At 36.5% G+C, this 15,631-nt stretch overlaps 1 protein-coding gene across 4 annotated transcripts in view; it reads right to left on the bottom strand.

Annotated features, from left to right (window-relative positions):
* TPK1 (thiamin pyrophosphokinase 1) overlaps window positions 1-15,631 on the bottom strand; it is a 337,285-nt gene that overhangs the window by 266,324 nt on the left and 55,330 nt on the right. The gene's annotated exons all lie outside the window — the stretch shown is intronic.

Genomic DNA, 15,631 nt, shown 5'->3' with positions numbered 1-15,631 from the left:
CAAGTTGTTTTCATACTGATTGGAAGTTTGACATTTATGGTTTGTAACTTCTAAAAGTAAGGCTAGCAGAAAAATTGTCCAGTTTGCTGAGATATACAGTTAATCAAAACTCACTATACCTACAAGTGTTTTGTTTTTTTCTTTAAACAAGGCATAAGGGACTGCATTGCTCAATCTTCCTTCCAGAAACTTGAATGCCAGTTGTGTGTGATAAAGAATAAAACTTAAAAGTTCATATCTCACCCTCAGTTTTTGGTTAAACTGAATGAACGAAAGAGATGTGAAAGGCCTCAGGATTCTACTTAGCTACAACAGTTCATGGTTGCATGCTTATGGAAAGTTAACAGATGTCACAGACAGGATATAAAAATCATTTCCTACAAGTAAAACCTCCAAACCATTTCTATACCACATTTAACTAAACATATGTAGAGTAATGCATACACAGCTTTTAATGTTGTTAAGTATGGAAATATTACTTTCTCTTTACAAAAGAAAAAAAAACGTTTACATTTGCTTTCTATTTATCTTTCTCCTGTGGAGAGGACTGCTGCTTCTTTAAAACCCAGAAAGAGATCTATCTCGATCTGTGTTTATACTGTGAGAAGAATAATAATTCACCTCTCCAAGAAAATATTAAGAGTTTATTAAAGCACGCTTACAATTCCATTATCATTAGAAAAAAATACCCGTGTTAGACTAATTTCTAACATTAACATATTTTTTGCTTTGTTATGTAAGAAGTTATAGAAAGGCACAAATGGAACGGAAGTTATTACTGAGGTCTCTGCTAAAAATGTCCTATAAAATCTAGAAACACTGTTCTATTTGCAACACTATGACGATACCCCTATCTCATTTCCAACAATGAGAGATGGTATTTTATTCAGCCAGAAAGAGTTTTGGAAGATAGTCCTTAGAGGCCTACTGAATGTTCTGAATTAAAATATATTTTCTCAAGGACATCTTTGATTCAGTAATAATTGAGATTAAAAAAATGAAAAAGTAAAGAAAAAGCAAACTAATAGTTCTGCCTACATAATCAAAGCAAAAGAGAATCTGGTGAACTTAAGCATATGGACATGGATAAGCCATATGCAATTAAGTCTACTGTGTTAAATAAATGTATAGTGGCTTAGGGTGGCATATTTATATTTCTCAAGATCCCTAAACTTGCTTTCTATGTACATTTACATCTGTACTCCTACAAATTTCGGCTTATATTTATCTTTTTTTCCTCTAAGATGAAAAACCCAGCCTATTTCCAGCCAGTACAAAGATAATGCCCCTTCTGTTATTCCTGCAATGTTCTATATGCTATTGAATATAAAGGATGCACAATGCTGTGAATCATGATTAAACTGCCAGTGAAACCCCAGAAAAAGGACTGAAATTATAAAATGCATCACTATAAATAAGATGTATAATCATAAAGCAAAAGGACTGGCTTGGATTTGTAACTAGTGATAAATTATACATTGAATAAATATTTGTCTAGTGAATGATACAGTCTGGTAATGATAAGTACATTCTAAACATAGCATTACCAATCTATTTTTAACATAACCAAAACTTGCTGACAATTGAAAAAATGCACTGCACATTATCTATCCTCTACCATCTCCTCTTCTGAACGCCCAAAAACATCCCAAAGACATATCATGTTACTGAGAAAGTCAAAATATCAGTGTTCTTAAAGGTAGTAATGGAACACAGGAGGGGAGGTTCCATTTTTTGGCACTTTGATCTTCAAAATAAAATTACAGAACAATTTTACCTTAAGGGCAGAATTATAATTTCAAAAACAAATATTCTGGAAGATTATATTATTTTCCATTAACTTCTATTACTTTGGAATGTGTTTCACACATGACCACTTACATATAGGAAAGATAAATTCCAACTACAGGATGAAAGAATTTTAAATAAAATATCTCATAATGCTAAATTCTTACAGTCATTCACTTATGACTTATTGGGGAGGAAATAGCAACCATCATTGGTATTTTTCCCCTTTTCACTATTTAAGTTGGGAAGGAAGGAAGGAAGGGAGGGATGGAGGGAGGCTGGTAACTTCTAAAAGATATTTGGTTTTGTGAGTCTATCTTGTCTGATTTCACTAACCCACTTCATTCCCCACCCTTGGATAGTCTGGTGAATATTTTTTCCAATAAAGTTAATTCAATGAGTCCACTCACTTCATAAAAACCACCCAAGTGTTTACACACACACACACACACACACACACATATATATATATATTTGTATTAACACGACAGATGTTGAGGGGAAAAAAGGTATTTTTCTGATGTAGATATTCAAAAGAAACGAACATATCTTAAATATTCTAAAGAACTGTATGTCTGTTGCCAAGTTAGAAACACAAAAGTGTAAAAACAAACAAAATAGTATGCACAAAAACAACCTTTCCTTCTTGAAAACACATTTAAATCTTGTTTCAAAGCTACTGCCCGCTCATCTAAAAGAGCCTCCAACCCCTAGGTGATCTTACCTAGTAGGGACAGACAGTTTCATTGAGAATCAGTGGTGGGATTTGTTATTTACTGGTAAGTGAGCAAGTCTAGTGCCAAGAGCAGGCCACGGTGCTGCAAACAGGACACATCCTATGAGGGAAGAGGGAAGATTTCCATTTAAAATTGCCCGTTATGTGAAATGACCTACAGAGCATCCAGAATGAAGTTGAGAATGGTCCCAAAGCAATGCAGTGCATCTCTCTAATTGATGTTTTACAAGAAAAGCAAATTCTTCTCATCTTTATAAAGGGCAATAAATCAGTGCCCAAGATAATCATAGACAATTGAGTTACTGAAATCTGCACTTTAATCTATTTGGTCATACCTTTTCCTGTATGTGTTTAAGGTGTCCAAAACTGATTTCTCAAATTCTGATTATGCTCATCAAGTTAATATCTAATATGTAGGGTGTTTCCACTGTTTCTCTGAAGTCAGTGAAATGTCTTCTGTAAACAAAGGGGGACCAAGGGAGGTTCAATGCTACTACCAACAATTGATTAGAGCTACAACATACTAAGGTAAGAGCAAGACTGCCTAGAGAATACCTGGCACCAGACTTGTAAAGTAGAAGGACCTTTGAGATCAATCATCTTCTAAAGAGAAGAGAGTTGAACAATTCTCAAGAAGGCTTGCCAAGAAGCCTTATATATAATTGTATCAGTGTGCTAGGACTTTCAAAGCATATACCACAGTCAGGGTGACTTAACAAAAATTTATTTTCCCACAGTTATGTAGACTAGAAGTCCAAGAGCAAGGTATCAGCAGGGTTGGTTTCTCCTGAGCCCTCTCCTTGGCTTACAGATGGTGCCCTTCTCACTGTGTCCTCAAGTGACCCGTTCTCTGTGAGCTCCAGCCCTGGTAACTCTTCCTTTTCTTATAAGAACACTAGTCCTATTGACCCTACCCAAAGACCTCATTTAACTTTAATTACCTCTTTAAAGATATTATCTCCAAATACTGTCACATTAGGGGTTGGAGTTGCAACATATGATGGAAGGGTGGGGACAGTTCAGTCCATAATGATAATACATTTTAGTTTGCCAAGAATATTATGATGTATACAGTGAGACTGGATACATCAAACACTAGATTGTAAGCACAATAATAACAGGGCTTGTGTCTTTCTCACTGATATTATGGGCCTTGTACATTGCTTGACATTGACAATGTGAAAAAATATGGATTAAAAAAGAAAATCATGGAATCTTTTTACCTCTCAGTAAACATATTAGAAAGTGCTATGCTGTGAAACTTGATATTTTATAATGACTTTTCTTTTTTAAATATAAAGTACAACAGTTCATACAAAGTACCATGAAATTAGGATGTATAGCAGGATATTTATAAAATGCATTTCAAATATAAAGTACTTGAAGTTTTGGTATCAATTCCCTAAATGCCCTATGATATTGTAGTTATTGAAACAAAACACCACCAACACAATGGTCTAAGAGTGAATCCTAAGAAAGTAAGTAACACTGAGGTCCTTAATATCTGACAACATTTATATTATAATACCCAGAATGATGAAAGATTTAATTCAGTAGAAATGGGCCATCATCTTGGGAATGAGAGTAGTAGATTATGTCTCTAGCCTCGCATCAGACAAAATGTGCTTTGTTCTGTGCCACTAATACATTAAACTGTCATCTAGTTAAATAACTTTTGGTAGTCCCCAAATGTTTTCGTATGAATGGGATAGATCTTTTCTGCCAGCCTTATTTACAGGGACTACAGCTTGTACATAACTGTTTTGCTTAATGGACCTGAACCAAGTATGCAAATTGCTCATCAGATCTTTGGCTCAGTGTTCACTTAAATGTGCTCAAAGCATAAGTTCTGCGAAACACTAAGAACAGAAAATGACATAAATAGTGTCAATTTGGTAGTTCAGTAAACTGTGATAAGCCTCAAGGTTACAGGATTCTTAAGTCTAATGACAAATCTACTCATCACTAGAACAGGTGCCTCCCAGATCATCCTAACTAAAATTTGGATACCCTAGAGCCTAGCATTTTCCCACTTAAAGTATCAGCTGGATCTTTGCTTGGATGCATTTAAATGACAAAAATGCACATGATATTCTACCTATCCAGGTAGTCATAACCAGCAAATCCTTAAAAGCTAAATTCATGATAACTATTTAGATAACAAGGAAGCCTTATTAGAAGGTATCACCATTTCACTTTCATAAAGATTCTGCCATTATATGTATCTAACAGCTCACACTGTTCAGTTCTATTGAATACGTTCAAAATTAGAATATTTCCTCCCCCTACAGTTCCTTTCCTACTAGCTTAAACAAGTGTTTTGCCCTATGGTTTCCCCCTATGGTATGCCTTTCAGTTTGTTCCAAACATTGCCAGTAAACTCTAGACACAGAAAGAATGTAGATCAGAGTTTCTCTCAGCCAAACGTCTGTCTCCCAGTGAAGTAGTGAAGAGGATATCACACCCTTACTCTTTTCTGCTTCCCAATGGCAACTTCTTTCGAAAGACTCCAAGCAGCTATTACTGTGAAACTAAAGGCTCAGAGAGGCTCAGCTTCCCCCAAAGATTAGCACTACAAAAAATTTCAAGTTATTTTTAATCGATAATTGTACACAAATATTAACCAGTGGAAATGTTCTTTAACTCATCTATATTCAATTAAATAGCATGATCTCAAAAATAAATAAACTTTCAGATGCAGCTTGCCTTCAAACAACCTATTACAAAGGAGAAGTCACTAAGCAAGGTGGGACAAAAAATTAACACACATAGGAACACCAATATTTATCTAACACGTAACAGTCTTTAGGGATCAAACGTTAAAGCAGGGTGGGGTAAAAATAAATGTTTGCAGATTCTTAAGGGTAAAATACACTACACAGCATGGGGGAAATGGAGGTAAGTCACACCATGTTTCTCTGATTGCTTCTCAAAGCCTGCTCTCTCAGAAGTCCTTCAAACCAGCTGAATAAGCTCTATATAACAAAAATGGAGAAAAGCCATCATGGAGAGCCTTTATGTCTCCATAACAAATTTCTGGGAAGCACTGTTGAACATGACAACATCTGCATTTCAGGGAAGGCCACCTAAGACCCGAATACTTTGATTGGGAGAATGACAGGACACCTTCTAAAGAGCTGAACACCATCAACTTTAAGAAAGGCAAAGTACTGAATTCCCTTCTGGACAGTTAACCCAAAGGTGATGCTTTACTTTTATCTAGGTTTGTGTAGTATTCCACTATCAGCTTCGTGCAGAGATAGAATTCTTCGGGTTTGTGTTTTGCTGTTGTTTCTTTTCTTTTTTTTTTTCACTTTTACTTTATTTCAGTAAGGACACCTCACTACAAAGGTACTACTCAGCCTCCCTAGCAAGGATAACTATTAATAATGTGCTTACACTCTTCTAACTAACCACACGTCAGGCTCACTTCATTGGGCTTAACGTCAGCAAGTGTGTGTGTGTAAATTAAACATGGAACAAATGTAAGTAAATAAATGAATGAGTTAAAATATATATATATATATATATATATATATATATATAAACATAAGTAGCCATACTGACTTGAAGCCATTTTCTAGTTCCATTAAAAACCGACATACCAGTTAGGACACAGATCTAAATAGCAGGGAAAAAACAGAGTAAAACAAGCAGTCCAAATGTCTACACTAACTGCCATAAAGGATACAGGGTCGCGTGGCCTGGCAATCACTAGTTTTGGGTCATTTTCCTATGCAGTCATAGCATTTCATCTGTTACCCTAATAGATGGTTAAAAATACATACAAAAATCATTTCATGGGCAATAATGAAAAAGAAAAAATTGCAAGCATAAAACAAATAATGAAGGGAATACTAAATAGTTAATGGGGACTGACACTTTTTCATTATAAAAAGTGATGTTTTAAATTTTTACAATGCACACATATTCTATAATTAAAGATTAAAATCCATGGAAAAACTGAAGCATTTATATTCTCAAAAATAAGGTTAACCTACTGTTCTTACAAAGAAATTATTTTAAAGAAAGGAGCATTATAAGCATTACAGTAAAAATATATGATAAATCTCTTTAGAAACTAGTATCAGAAGATAAGGGTATTGCTTAATTGCATAATTTTATATCCTTCTCTATAATAAAAGATATACCTTACCATAATACCTTAATGGACAAAGGGGATATATTCCAATGACACATTTGTTAGCACTTCAACTGTCAAAGACATAAAACCAAAGTGGCAAAAAAGGAATACATTCTTGCACATGAGCTATGAGGAAAGAAGATGAGATTAATGAAAATAGCAGTTCTGATTGGTTATACTAGGAAATACAAAATAAGCATCTGGGAGTCTTAGAGCAGAGGGAAAAAAATGATTGAGAGCTCCAATTTAGCTGAAGTTGAAAAGGGACCCAACCTAGGCTGAAAACCAAGAGGAATCTGGGGAGGGGGAGGGAGAGCATGCACCTGCACCCATCTGTTGCCTGCTAGCTGGTTCAAACCAGGGCAAGAGGATTTCCAGTATCTAGAAAACACCAAAGACAGACACTGACCTTCAGCAATTGCTAGGATGACCTACAATAGCTGCTCCCAGCCTAGTGTCACAGGAACTAGGAGGAAAACACCATCAGCTAAACACTCTCTAACCTTCTTCAAGAAGCTTATTCTCTTTTTTCTTTTTTTTTCTTTTTTTTGCGGTATGCGGGCCTCTCACCGTTGTGGCCTCTCCCATTACGGAGCACAGGCTCCGGACGTGCAGGCTCGGCGGCCATGGCTCACGGGCCCAGCCGCTCCGCAGCATGTGGGATCTTCCCGGACCGGGGCACGAACCCGTGTCCCCTGCATCGGCAGGCGGACCCTCAACCACCGCGCCACCCGGGAAGCCCAAGAAGCTTATTCTCAAGGAGCGATCAGGTGATATAAGTAAAAGAAACAAAGTACAAATACCAGGGAGAAAATCTCTACCTGGGCATGCTAAGGAAGGCTTTGTACATAAGAGGTGGCATTTGAGTTGGACATTTAAGGATGAGTTGAAGTTTGTAAGATGAATAAGTAAAAATCAATTTCAGGCACAAAAAAAGGCGGCAGTTCTATTATATCCATCACTAAATACATAGGATGGGGTAGTAATGGAAGATGAGGCCATAGATAAAAACTATATTAGAAACACACTCTTAAAAAACAAAAAAAGATAGACTAGGACTAGCCCTTTCAGAGTCAGCTTTAGGAATAACCCTATGATGATTCTGAAAATTTCAAGGTGATTATCAAAAAGTATGTTTCCCTTGAAATTCTTCTAACAGAGATAATGGATACAAATACATACAATAGGAATAAAATAGCTACTGATACCAAGTTTATTAAAGCTACCAACCAATTCAACCAATCTACACATAAAAAGGACAAGTATCCAATTTCTCTTATTTCAATGAGAATAAACAAAACGGACACCAGAAGTGAGGTAAGAAAGTCCCACAGAATAGAGAAATGGTATAGTAGAAGAGCAAAGGAAGAGCAAAACTTAATATAAATTTCTTAACTTTGGTTTGACCTTAAACTTCAAATAATCAGGGGAAAAGAGGCGTACAGAGTCCTGGGGTGCATAATTTATGAAGAAAAGGGTCAGTACAACAAAGTGCTTTATAGCAGATTTCCACTTCACCTTAAAACAAATCTGATGGCAATACTAATCACTAGCACAGTATCAGTATAATTAGGAGAGTAAGTCACGATTTTGTTAACAAATGCTTTACTCAGCTAAGGTGTTTTTGTTTAAAGACAGAAAAGCATACAGACTGAGCAAAGTAGATGGAATTAAATCAAATGCTACAATAATTTCACAGCTGTTGAGAAGCAGGGATAGATCAAGTTCCATCTGAGGCCTTGTGGCTCTTGATGAAGATGCCGCCTTCAAGAACAGGTTGCACCTGTGTCTCTCCCACCCCCACCCCCCCCACCCCCCACCCCCCCACCCCCCCACCCCCCCCACCCCCGCCCCGCTGCCAGCTCTCCATTCCAGCCACAACCCACAGCCCCACAATTCTGTCTCCAGCTTCAAGCCCAATGTCTGGCACAGAAGGGCCACAACAGGTATCAGTCACAAACAGAACAGAAGGGGAAACAATGATATTATCAAATCAAAGAGCTTGCTTGTATTTCAATTCATGAAATGCCACATGTACCTCCCCTTTAAACTGTAAGACCTACCAGATTCGTCAAATATTTCATGACTTAAGCTTCATCCAAAATGAACAGAGTATGCTGCCCATACCTTGATATGGTCTTAAGATTGGTTACCAGGGAAATAAAAGAAAGAAATCAAGTGAAGGAAAGTAATTCCTTATTAGGGGAAAAAGGTGTGAGACCATAGATAAACACCTGACAGTGACATAATCTGATAATCAAGAGAGGCCACAACAGTGAGAGGACCCCGTACCGCAAAAGAAAAAAAAAAAAAAAAAAGACACAGGCTTGCTGAATGGATACAAAAACAGGACCCATACATATGCTGTCTACAAGAGACCCACTTCAGACACATACAGACTGAAAATGAGGGGATAGAAAAAGATATTCCATACAAATGGAAATCAAAAGAAAGCTGGAGGAGCAATACTCATATCAGATAAAATAGATAAAATAGACATTAAAATAAAGAATGTTACAAGAGACAAGGAAGGACACTACATAATGATCAAGGAATCAACCCAAGAAGAAGATATAACAATTATAAATATATATGCACCCGACACAGGAGCACCTCAATACATAAGGCAACTGCTAAGAGCTATAAAAGAGGAAATCAACAGTGACACAACAATAGTGGGGGCTTTAAAACCTCACTTACACCAATGGACAGATCATCCAAACAGAAAATTAATAAGGACACACAAGCTTTAAATGACACAATAGACCAGACAGATTTAATTGATATTTATAGGACATTCCATCCAAAAACAGCAGATTACACTTTACTCTCAAGTGCGCACAGAACATTCTCCAGGATAGATCACATCATGGGTCACAAATCAAGCCTCAGTAAATTTAAGAAAACTGAAATCATAATCAAGCATCTTTTCTGACCACAACGCTAAGAGATTAGAAATGAATTACAGGGAAAAAAACATAAAAAACACCAACACATGGAGGCTAAACATTACGTTACGAAATAACCAAGAGATCACTGAAGAAATCAAAGAGGAAATCAAAAAATAACTAGAGACAAATGACAATGAAAACATGACGATCCAAAACCTATGGGATGGAGCTTCCCTGGTGGTGCAGTGGTTGAGAATCCGCCTGCCGATGCAGGGGACACAGGTTCGTGCCCCAGTCCAGGAAGATCCCACATGCCGCGGAGTGGCTGGGCCCGTGAGCCATGGCCACTGAGCCTGCGCATCGGGAGCCTGTGCTCCGCAACGGGAGAGGCCACAACAGTGAGAGGCCCGCGTACCACAAAACAAAGAAACAAAAAAACAAAAACAAAACCTATGGGATGCAGCAAAAGTAGTTCTAAGAGGGAAGGTTATAGCTATACAAGCCTACCTCAAGAAACAAGAAACATCTCAAATAAACAATCTAACCTTACACCTAAAGGAACTAGAGAAAGAAGAACAAACAAAACCCAAAGTTACCAGAAGGAAAGAAATCATAAAGATCAGAGCAGAAATAAATGAAATAGAAACAAAGAAAACAATAGCAAAGATCAATAAAACTAAAAGCTGGTTCCTTGAGAAGATAAACAAAATTGATAAACCATTAGCCAGGCTCATCAAGAAAAAGAGGGACAGGACTCAAATCAATAAAATTAGAAATGAAAAAGGAGAAGTTACAACAGACACCGCAGAAATACAAAGCATCCTAAGAGAATACTACAAGCAACTCTATGCCAATAAAATGGACAACCTGGAAGAAATGGACAAATTCTTAGAAAGGTATAAACTTCCAAGACTGAACCAGGAAGAAACAGAAAATATGAACAGACCAATCACAAGTAATGAAATTGAAACTGTGGTTAAAAATCTTCCAACAAACAAAAGTCCAGGACCACATGGCTTCACGGGTGAATTCTATCAAACACTTAGAGAACAGTTAACATCCATTCTTCTCAAACTCCTCCAAAAATTGCAGAGGAAGGAGCACTCCCAAACTCATTCTATGAGGCCACCATCACCCTGATACCAAAACCAGACAAAGATACTACAAAAAAAGAAAATTACAGACCAATATCACCGATGAATAGAGATGCAAAAATCCTCAACAAAATACTAGCAAACAGAATCCAACAACACATTAACAGGATCATACACCATGATCAAGTGGGATTTATCCCAGTGATTCAAGGATTCTTCAATATACACAAATCAATCAATGTGATACCCCATAGTAACAAATTGAAGAATAAAAACCATATGATCATCTCAATAGATGCAGAAAAAGCTTTTGACAAATTCAACACCGATTTATGATAAAAACTCTCCAGAAAGTGGGCATAGAGGGAACCTACCTCAACATAATAAAGGCAATATATGACAACCCACAGCAAACATCATTCTCATAGGTGAAAAACAGAAAGCATTTCCTCTAAGATCAGGAACAAGACAAGGATGTCCACTCTCACCACTACTATTCAACATAGTTTTGGAAGTTTTAGCCACAGCAATCAGAGAAGAAAAAGAAATAAAAGGAATACAAATTGGAAAAGAAGAAGTAAAACTGTCACTGTTTGCAGATGACATGATACTATACATAGAGAATCCTAAAGATGCCACCAGAAAACTACTAGAGCTAATCAATGAATTTGGTAAAGTTGCAGGATGCAAAATTAATGCACAGAATCTCTTGCATTCCTATACACTAAGGATGAAAAATCTGAAAGAGCAATTAAGGAAACACTCCCATTTACTATTGCAAAAAAAAGAATACAATACCTAGGAATAAACCTACCTAGGGAGACAAAAGACCTGTATGTAGAAAACTATAAGACACTAACGAAAGAAATTAAAGATGATACCAACAGAGGGAGAGATATACCATGTTCTTGGATTGGAAGAATCAATACTGTGAAAATGACTATACTACCCAAAGCAATCTACAGACTCAATGCAATCCTTATCAAATTACTAATGGCATCTTTTACGGAACTAGAACAAAAAATTTCACAATGCGTATGGAAACACAAAAGACCCCGAATAGCCATAGCAGTCTTGAGGAAAAGAAATAGAGCTAGAAGAATCAGGATCCCTGACTTCAGACTATACTACAAAGCTACAGTAATCAAGATAATATGGTACTGGCACAAAAACAGAAATATAGATCAATGGAATAAGATAAAAAGCCCAGAGATAAACCCTCGCACCTATGATCAACAACAAAGGAGGCGAGGATATACAATGGAGAAAAGACAGTCTCTTCAATAAGTGGTGATGGGAAAACTGGACAGCTACATGTAAAAGAATGAAATGAGAACACTCCCTAACACCATACACAAAAATAAACTCAAAATGGATTCGAAACCTAAATGTAAGACCGGACACTATACAACTCTTAGAGGAAAACATAAGAAGAATACTCTTTGACATAAATCACAGCAAGATCTTTTTTGATCCACCTCCTAGAGTAATGGAAATAAAAACAAAAATAAACAAATGGGACCTAATGAAACTTAAAAGCTTTTGCACAGTAAAGGAAACCATAAACAAGACGAAAAGACAACCCTCAGAATGGGAGAAAATATTTGCACACGAATCATCTGACAAAGGATTAATCTCCAAAATATATAAACAGCTCTTGCAGCTCAGTATTAAAAAAACAAACAACCTAATCCAAAAATTGGCAGAAGGCCTAAAGAGACATTTCTCCAAAGAAGACATACAGGTGGCCAAGAAGCACATGAAAAGCTGCTCAACATCACAAATTATTAGAGAAATGCAAATCAAAACTACAATGAGGTAACACCTCACACCAGTTAGAATGGGTATCATCAGAAAATCTATAAACAACAAATGCTGGAGAGGGTGTGGGGAAAAGGGGACCCTCTTACACTGTTGGTGGGAATTAAATTGATACAGCCACTATGGAGAACAGTATGGAGGTTCCTTAGAAAACTAAAAATAGAATTACCATATGACACAGCCCTCCCACTACTGGGCATATATCCAGAGAAAACCATAATTCAAAAACACACATGCACCCCAATGTTCACTGCAGCATTATTTACAATAGCCAGGACATGGAAGCAACCTAAATGCCCATCAACAGGTGAATGGATAAAGAAGATGTGGCACATACATACAATGGAATATTACTCAGCCATAAAAAGGAATGAAATTGGGTCATTTGTAGAGACATGGATGCATCTAGAGACTGTCATACAGAGTGAAGTAAGTCAGAAAGAGAAAAACAAATATCGTATATTAACACATATATGTGGAACCTAGAAAAATGGTACAGATGAACCAGTTTGTGAGGCAGAAGTTGAGACACAGATGTAGAGAACAAAAGTATGGACACCAAGAGGGGAAAGCAGAGGATGTGGGGGTGGTGGTGTGATGAACTGGGAGATTGGGATTGACACGTATACACTGATGTGTATAAAATGGATGACTAATAAGAACCTGCTGTATAAAAAAATAAAATTTAATTTAAAAAATTAATTAATTAATTGATTAAAAAAAACAACCAATTTCAGAAATGCAGTTTTGGAGGTTTGGGTTAAGATTCCTTATGATGGATATTCCATGCTGTATTTTGTCACACCCTTTCTGCTGGATATTTAGGTTATTTCCAGTTTTCTCCCATCATTAATAATGTTGAGTTTCTTGCTTGTAAACCTTTGGTTATGTCTTTGGTTGCTTCCCCCCACCCTCCACTCAGGATGAATTCCTAGAAGTGGAATTACACAATTTAAAGAAATACGCTTTCTTTTATGACTCACTGCATATTGCTAAAAAGGGTGTACACTTCAGTCTTTTATAGACAGTTCATGACTGTGCCCTTTCCTCCCCCCCCACAAAAAAAAGAGGTTAAGAAATCTGAGGCCAATAGTCACAAAGGCCAATAATCTCTGATCGCTACAGAAAGTTAGTGAGATACTAACTATATTTCTGTCATTTTATCTATACTCACTAACTATACTTCTGTTGTTTTATCTATCTACCTACCTACCAAATACTTACTTTATGTCCCCAGATTAAACCCAGAGTACAAAACGCTAGACATGTAGGGCTATTATTCCAAGGCTTGTGACCAAGAAAATCATTAAAACTTCACGATGCACTAAAGGGAAAACACACTCAAAAACTTTTATAATCTTAATCTCCCTTGACTCCCTCCTTTAGTCATTTTAAGTAGACTTTATAACATGCCACTTAAACATTGCAGGAAGAAATTAAAACCTTCAGAGTAGTCTTTCCCCTGAAACGAATCTCAGGAAATACCCACTCAACAGAAGCCCTTGGCCTATAGGTTAAAGGTAAAATATAGATTTTATATAAGAGACTTACATTGTGTAGCAGCCTTCAAATTTTTCTGTGTTTTAGTCTAGCAGTCCAGCTTCCACCCCTTAATTTCTGCTCCTGCCAAATCTTCACATCCACAGAAATTACAGAAAATGTTGTACATATGAGCTCAACAGCAACAGCATGGCAGCCCCCAGCCATGACTTACTTGCTGAAATGAAATCCCAAACCACAATGCTGACTTCCCTCCCAAACCCACGATGCTGTTTTCTGGGGCTCTCTCTGTTGTGAAAAGCAACAACTCAAGCTCAGAGTTTCCCTGTTTCATTGCCTTTACTTGGAAGAGCAGCAACACAAACATAAACCCACAGCCTCTGTTATGAGACTCACAAAAAACCTATTCCTTAGTCTTTGTTAACAGATCTGATTTTTAAAATGGTTCATGGCTCCAAAATGCCAAGAATTATCCTAGAGGCATATATGAAAGAATTTAACATTTCAATAACCTAAAGAAAAGTTATTTTGGAAATGAGAATTATCTAAACATTTCAGTACACAGGACACTTTAGATACCTTTACTTCTCTTCATGTATATTGATACATACTAACCAAGTGTTCATATTTTTATGCAAATCAAATGATTAGCGGGTGAATGTCAGGCCTGAGACTTTTTCAGATCAAATTCACTGCAGAAAAACTAATGAGATGAAGAACTTCAATCAGCTCAAAAATCTACATCATTTCACACTACGTGCAAAACAGGACCATTAACTCCCCAAAATATAAGCCTTAAGATGTGGTTTTCATTATCCAAGGTTTCCAACAGTTCCTATCAATGAATATTTTGTCTATTTCTAATGTTTGCAGTAAAACACAGTTGCTCACACACTCTCCTAAAATGATCATAAAACCTGATGTAATAAGTTCAGGTAGAAAAGATGTGCCTAAGCAGTTTGCTCTGGTATTTAACAGCAATATCAACCATATTAAATTCTTTTATTCCTTGTAATTACTAAGCAATTATGCACCAGACACAGCACTAGGCAATAGAGATAAAGTGACAAAAAAGACCTTTTGGACTACGGTACCCAAATAACTACCTAATTACAAGTAAATGAGTAGTAAGTGCTATGAAAGATAATACTTAAGTAATTGTCTATGAGGGCAATGTTAGTACAACTATAAGGTCAAAGTTTACATTACCTAACTTAAAGATGGCTAAGTTTAGAATACCAAGAGTTTTCATCGTGATCCTACTGGATAAGAAAAATTCTTTTCACAAAATCATGTATAATGATTTATTCCCTCTAGTATCACAACTACCTTTGTCCAGATGTGAGCTTATTAACATAATACATTTGCACTCTAAGACACACAACCTTAATGATGAGAATAACTGAAGAATTCTGGGCTGATGAGACAGTATCAGGAATATGCTTCAGTATATCACAAATCAAGTTCTGCCTATCATTTGACCCAAAACTTACATTGATAACACAGCAGAAGGATCCCTTTGAAAAAAAATCTCAAGATTTCATTAAAGAAGAGCAGAGGTTTAAAATAGCAAATGCTATTTAACATCACTTTCTTGAGTTCATTCCATAAAAATCAAAGAATAATATAAAAGAGTTAATAGAACCTATTTTTTTGT

The sequence above is a fragment of the Delphinapterus leucas genome, chromosome 9 (genome assembly GCF_059928025.1).
Source record: "Delphinapterus leucas isolate spDelLeu-1000000601 "Yukka" chromosome 9, BTC_Dleu_Yukka2, whole genome shotgun sequence".
Classification (NCBI taxonomy): Eukaryota; Metazoa; Chordata; class Mammalia; order Artiodactyla; family Monodontidae; genus Delphinapterus; species Delphinapterus leucas.
Note: the sequence above shows the minus strand (reverse complement) of the source record. Positions and strands in the feature narration are given on the sequence as shown.